The 7,544-nt window shown below is 42.0% G+C and overlaps 1 non-coding gene across 1 annotated transcript; it reads right to left on the bottom strand.

The window, feature by feature from the left end:
* Window positions 1–6,668: 6,668 nt before the first annotated feature.
* Window positions 6,669–6,787, bottom strand: LOC145405330 (5S ribosomal RNA). The gene has a single exon (XR_013898333.1). It is a non-coding gene; the product is annotated as a 5S ribosomal RNA (ribosomal RNA).
* Window positions 6,788–7,544: the final 757 nt, after the last annotated feature.

Genomic DNA, 7,544 nt, shown 5'->3' with positions numbered 1-7,544 from the left:
CATGAGCCACTCTAATGATATCCTGCCTACAAACACGAGGGATGACAACTTGATGTACAACCTCCCATTCACAGTCGGCTGATGCTGTTGGGGGTCTCCACTTCCTCATAAGTACTCCTGACTTTACATAATAACAAGTAGAAGCACCGGCTGACTCTTCTTCACTGTAAGCAGAGTTAGCTAGACCTTTCAACTCAGGGTCAGCAACCTGCAACTCAACCAACTCTTGACGAGACAAATTATCAACACTACGGGGTACTGCCTCATCTGGTGAGTGGTCCAAGTTAGCAAGAAAAGTGTCAGCTAGGATAACATCATCATCATCATTATCCTCTAAATCACCAGTAACTTTAGACTTAGCCCTAGTGACAGCACATGCAGGGAACACATCAGGGACATCACAATCCTGGGACGCAGCCACTGGCTCACTAGACAACTGAGGAGCTGGACACACTTGACTTCCACCAATATCATTTCCAAGTAAGAAAGTTACACCTGACATTGGGAGTGTCTCAACCAACCCCACCATAACAGAACCATTAACAAAACCAGACTCTAAATTCACTCTGCACAGAGGAACAGAGAAGTAATTATTCCCTACACCTTGTAAGATTACAGTTTCATCAGAGGAATTAAAATTAGAGCCTAGAACACTGGTCAGCATAAGGGATTGGCAAGCACCTGTATCACGATATATTTTAACTGATTTCCTGTCATTACTGTCCAGAGGACTGACAAAACCATCAGACAGGAAATTAGCACATGAACTCTTGAGAGTGTCACCCACGTTACTGCTCAAAAGAGGAGCTCCATCATGAGAATTTAAGTTACCCCTCAAAGCAGGTTCAGTTAACTCAGTTAAAGAATTCTGGGAACTCTCAAGAGTGGACACTAGACCAATTGACTGAATATTTAAAGACCCCTTTTTGTTCACATCACGCTGTCTCCTGAAACATCTCTCCGTAGTATGACCAAGCTTACTACAATAAGTACATTTACTTTTCTGAAATCTAGAGGTGAAGCTGGTATTTACTTCCTGAGAAACATCATCCTTATTCTCTTTCCTGTTACCTGTACTCTGAGTAGAGGCAACGTACTTACTCTCAGCTTTCCCTTTTTCTCTAGAATATCTCTTGTGAGTGAGAACATACTCATCAGCTAAAACTGCAGCATCAGACAAATTATCTATCCTTTTCTCATCAAGATATAGGCTTACATCTTTATAAATACACCTTTTGAAGTCCTCCAGCAAAATCATCTGCTTAAATTGACCAAAATCAGAATCCACATTCTTAGAATTTAACCACTGCTCTAACAAATCTTCTTTGATTTTTGCATACTCAACATGGGATTGCTTATCTTGCTTGTAAGTTGTCCTAAATATTACTCTATAGGCTTCAGGAACAAGCTCATAGGCCTTATGAATCAAGCTCTTAACTACATCATAATTATCAGACTGATCCTGAGGCAAAGATGCATAAGTTACTTGAGCTTTACCGGTGAGAACAGCTTGAAGGAGTACTGGCCAATACTCCTTAGGCCAATTAAAACCTGTAGCTACCCTCTCAAACAACTGAAAATACTTTGTTAAATCAGATTCATTAAAAGGAGGGACAAGTTTAACATTTTTAGCCACATCAAAATCATCAGAGCAAGATGATCCAGTTCCACCTTGTTTCATGCGATACTCATGGTCTGCCTGAATCCTGGCAAGTTCAACTTGTGCCTGAGCCTGTATCTGTGCCTCCTGAATCCGAACCTGAGATTCCGCCTCCTTAGCCTGAGACTCAGCCTCCTTAGCACGTGCTTGAAATTCAGCCTCCTTAACACGAGACTCCGCCTCCTTAGCACGAGCCTCCTGCAGGGCTAGCTGTAACTTAGCTATTTCAATCTGCGTTTGCTCATTTGGAGGAGTTACATTAAACAAGCTCTTATTAATCATGCCAACAATTTGATCTTTAGAATGATGAGAGTGAACTGCAATTCCCAATTGTTGAGCAACAAGCTTAAGTTCATTCTTTGTTCTGTTTTCTACATCACACACTGTTTGCACATTTGACAAAAAATCTTTGGCTTCATCAAGTGTAGAAATAGTAGCCATCATGAATATATCACAGTCACAAAATATCAAACAATATCCTTATGATAATATCCTGAATATCCTGATAAGAGGTCGCCAAATTTATGTTACGGAACAGAGAAAGATAATGTACACTTTAAGTGAGAATGCTAAAAATCACTACTGTCCCTTAAAGTTCCAGGTTCAAAACAAAAGAGTTAGGTAAAATTACAAGTTAAAGTTTAATGCTCAAACTAACAACAAAACATTCAGGACTCATAAGGATAATGTAATGGCAAATAAACAGGTTAAATATATGGTTAACTGCAATAGCCTCTATTAACACGAAATTAGCAAGAGTAAATTTATCTAAGTCAGCCCTGAGAAAATGAGATACCAGATAATACTCAGTGAATGCCAGATAAATTATTACAAATACAAACTATTATCAAAAATGACTGACAAAGAATCCTACATATATTACAAACTTCACTAGGCCTACAAATTAAACTTATGCTATACAGTACAGGAACAAAATGCAACAACGGTTATACTCAAATTACACACAGCTGCTAGATGTTTGGAGATTTCTTGAGCACTCACAATAATAATATCTGTACAGGGGAGGACAGAGATGTGAACAAAATGAGGAGCAGATCTAAGTGGCAATGATGCAGAGACTGAGCTCATTATATAGGGGCCAGCAGAGCTTGATACAACTTGTAATAAGGACGCGCAAATGAAGCGATGGGGACAAACAGTTGACAATCCCGCACTGAATAACATAAAGAACGACTTACTCTACTATAACGGTAGAAGGGGGGGACTGAGGCAGAACACGCTCGTGATCAAACATGCAGCAACTGTGCGTTAAAATTACACAAAGGATGATGAAATCATAGGCTATGTAACAATATATATATATATATATATATATATATATATATATATATATATATATATATATATATATATATATATATATATATTAGCACTAGTCGAGCTGGGCTTTACTCCCAAGGTGGATGGATAGCTGATAACGCTGATAACAGTGAGAGCTGGAGCTTTCACCAGCCCTCAGGACTAGCTTCTGATTATCCCATTTTGCTGAACTTTTTCAGTGTTTCAGTAACACACAGAGAAAGCCAGCATGCTCTCAATACAAGTTCCTCTAACTGACAGCACCAAACTACTTGTATATGCACTTACACACTACACTTCATATTCAGAATTAGAAAATAAAGGGATTTCATCACAAAGCTCTGACTCCCAAGTTCTTGGGCCTTCCCGATGATGACCAAGCAAGATGCCTGGAACCAATGTCTGACTCACTTCTTCATTTCTACAACATTCGCTTCCTTTCCTTTAACGTTCTCTCTTTTGAACACCATCTCTTCTCCTCTAAACTACATCATGTTGCTCAATGAAACCCAAATGTCTGACGCAACTGATAGGAAAACCTTCTCTGTATCCTCTTACCTTCTCTATACTCAGTTCAAAGCCAGACGTGGCTGTTGTGTATGCAAAAACATATCTTGTTCTCATGTTCCTGAACTTCAGTCTTCTGAATTCACTGTTTTCTGGCTTCGGCTTTCCTGTCATTATTTCTGTGCTGTTTACTTATCCCCTAATTCTACTATCAAAAATTCTTTGATTGACTTATTTCTAAGATGGAATACATCCCATCAGTTTCTCCTTTCTCTGAAATCACCATTCTAAGAGATTTCAATGTTCACCACAAAATATGGCTCTCCTCTCTATTCACTGAACTACCTGGTGAATAAGCCAACATCTTTTCTATCCCTAATGACCTACAACAGTTTGTACAGCACCCTACCTGTATCCCTGACCACCTTGGAGAGAATTCGAATGTTTGTAACCATTTGTAATTATAAGTTGTATGTAAGCATAACATAAAATTATTGTATGTGTGATCCAAGTAGGGCGCCATTGATCACTTACCAATGTCTGGCCTGATTCAAAAATTGCTGAACCATGAGTTTGAGGCCGCACCACCGCCCTAGCTAGTGAGCGTCAAACAGTTAGCAACGGTCTGGGGACAGATAAGGGTGGTGTTCATATGGCAGCTGTGTGGAGATATAAGGCGGTGCTTAATATATTATCAGAAAACTAATCCAGGTCTTTGAATTCACCTACGACTGACGTAAAGGGGGATTAACATTCCTCATATTTGGTGGAAAGCAAGTGGGATAATATTGATTTCACGTCGTCTGTGGGCAATCTTGGCCATATTGTCTATTTTCCCACGCTGCTGTTTTTCCCACGACGACACACAGTCTATCTCCGCCCCAGCCTCCAGCCCCTTTTGCAGTCTTGGTGTGATTCTTCCGTGGTTACGGAATTATCCTTGCAGTTTTTGTGTGGTGTTCGGGACTTTTCTCCACACCAACACCCCACCTACCACCACAGCCATGTAAGTCTCCACCATTACTCTCACTACCTACCTTCGCCTGTCAGTCCTGTGTGACCTGTTATATTATCACACTGTACGGGGTTAGTTTTAGCCCCCGCAAACTCCAAAGCAGACCCCACTCCAGGAAGTAGCCCCCAACCGCTGCCTGATGCCGTTACGTCATCGTCCCCCCCCACCTACCGCACAGACCCGACGTCACCCAGGGAGCATGGCCACTCACAACGAGCTACGTCACAGTCTCCTTCTCCTATCAGCTTCTCACTCTGCCCAGTGCTTGGCTGCCGCCCAGTTATGTCACGAACATCTCCACCCAATCAGTGCTGGCGGGGGGAGAAGACACTACTGCACGAGAGCTTCACTCGACACCAACCTGCCACATGGAACACATCTTACTACAAGTATTTTTCCATCTGCATTTTCATGCATTTTCTCATCCCATCACATTAATCGATTCCTTTCTACAGACATGGCGAGCTGTCTCTATAGAATGTGATATTTTAATCATTTACTCCTATCCATTCATTGCATTGGCTTTAACCTCGGAGACAAAATGGTTAACATCTCAAAGGCAATAGTTGAAAGGTCGGGATCAGACTTCACTCGCTAGGCCAGTTCTCACACCTCAGCCTCTCACTCTGCAGGTGGTATTGCAAGAGTACTACACACCAGCATTACTTCATCTGATTGCTCTCGTTCGTGGCCAGCTACAAAAAGCAAACCTAGTAATCGGTCTCATTCACACTATCGTTCACCATCTAGCAGTCATGACAAATCAACTGCGCGACGAAGCAAAAATCCTCGATTGTGTGCTGGCACTGGGGTAATGTAGGTCATCGAGAGTTTAGTTGTGCACACAGACAAAGACGATTTCACTTACGGGAACGACCGCGTACACCCTCACAATCCCGTTCTTACATGCAGATATCACAAGAATAGCACAATTCACAACACTGATGAGTGTTGATAATTTAAGAGCCATCAGCCGGGGAAAGAGGAGCGCTCGGATTGGAAAGATGTAACCTAATAACGAAAGATCCGCTGGTGTCTGAAAATAAGGTAACAGAAAATCAACTCCCCATTCGCCAGGTGGGACCCATAACATCTTTAGGCCTAGTCATTCTAGGATGGAGCCAAGGGGTACAAAGCTCTTTCTTTATGGACACCGGATCTATGGTAAACCTGATTTCAGATACCCCTCTAAAAAACATTAGGTAAACAACTAAAAGAGACGGGCTCCTCGAACCACCTGATGTTCGCCTATGCGACATGGATGGCTCAGAATTTCAGGTCAAAGGAAAGATCACGCTGGGAGTAAAACTTGATAAAGCCTTTAGACCTTTTGATGTGGAGTTTTATGTCACCAATGATCTTAACCCGCCTCGTCCCGCCCACTTTTCCACCACTAACTCCCCCCAGTCCCGATCAATTTTGGAATTTTTTTTTTTTTGGCTCAAACCTCCGCTTTTGGTGAGAAACATAAAAAATTCTTAGAGAAATCGCTCACCTGAGGTTTAAAATACTCGGTACAGGTAGCAGTACTCCTTACCTTACTGGGTTTTCTATCAGGCTGGCTCCAAAGAAAACGAGTTCTATGGGAGGGTAACTATTCCACACCACTTATAAATGGTATTTATTTATTTATTTGATACGAATTTATATGTAGTATGAGAGTATATTAGTTTTCACACAGTAATATAGGCATTATAAGCATTGTTTCACCCACCAAACACATCAACATACCTGACCTTTTTTGGCGACATTACCTGATCATCATTTCTGACTGTTTCTTCCTCTAATGCTACATAAACTTTGTCCTCAACGTTGTCATCGATTGGGGAATCACTCTGGCCCTGAATTTCATACCATGGCACAACATGTCTTTACTCTCGTACTCTCATAACAGGTGAATTGCCGAGACAATGGCATGCAAGGGGGGGAGGTCATACGGGGTAAGGCATTGTCCCTGCCTGGCATCTTGTAGAGGAAGGTGTCCCGTGTATATGTACCAAAAATCACCTGCAAAAATTGAAAATTGTGCAAATTAGGGACCATACAATTCATTCATTCATTCATTGCCAGACGCCATGTATCCCAGACAGGGTGGCCAAGGGCTTAGAGTTAATTGTTTTACAGGGAGGGGCACTAATCCTCCACCAACCCCACTTGACGTAGGGATGCCAACAGCATCTGGTGTTCCCAGGCGGTCACCCATCCAAGTACTAACCAGACCCAACGTTGCTTAACTTCGCTGATCGAACGGGAAGCGGTGTACTCAACGTGGTATGGCCGTTACAATTGATTCGCATTTATATACATCAACGGGAGTGGCAGTGACAAAACTTGTGGATGTATATTCACATCAACGGGATGTGGCAGGTTAAATATCCAGTGGATACTCTCATTGGCTTTTTGACAATGGCTCAACAAGCAATTGCTCTCCTACTGCCTTCTCATAGCATTGATATCAATGGGTTCCTGATATCTAGCATGGATTATCCACGTCCTGTACTTTCCCAAACAAACTCAGTTATTCACTTTCACGTGATTCCACCATTACTCGAGAGTAAAGAGGTAAACACACTGTTGCCTGAACGGCCAAATTCACAACCATCTAATACTACACCCTCTGAACATTTACTGGTGGATGTACCCGCTGAGCATTCAACTGTAGATCGTATCAACCCCCCTAACAGTGGCACATTTGTCGACTCCGACACGTCTCATTTAAACTTCCTCACGTAGTGTGAATGATGTTTTACAACAAGCAGAGACAAGGCGTGCAGTAACAGATCAGTGCACAATTTTGTTGCCGCATAAATTTACCAAAGCCTCTGTTCGTGTTGTGGGTGAGAAAGCAGGAGTGGATGTACTAACCTCACCTGAGACGTGTTGTGTCAATGGCTTAGCTTATGAGTCGGCATTGTGTACGGTGCTGGAGGATAGTTTATGCTACTTGTACTTAGCCAACACTACTAATGCCCCACTTAATTTACAAACAGGAACACAGATTGGTGACTTTTTGGTATACCCAGCGGCTGTACGTGTGTGCCA

This window comes from Coenobita brevimanus, chromosome 7 (assembly GCF_032717465.1).
Source record: "Coenobita brevimanus isolate Jiangsu-jjx chromosome 7, ASM3271746v2, whole genome shotgun sequence".
Classification (NCBI taxonomy): domain Eukaryota; kingdom Metazoa; phylum Arthropoda; class Malacostraca; order Decapoda; family Coenobitidae; genus Coenobita; species Coenobita brevimanus.
Note: the sequence above shows the minus strand (reverse complement) of the source record. Positions and strands in the feature narration are given on the sequence as shown.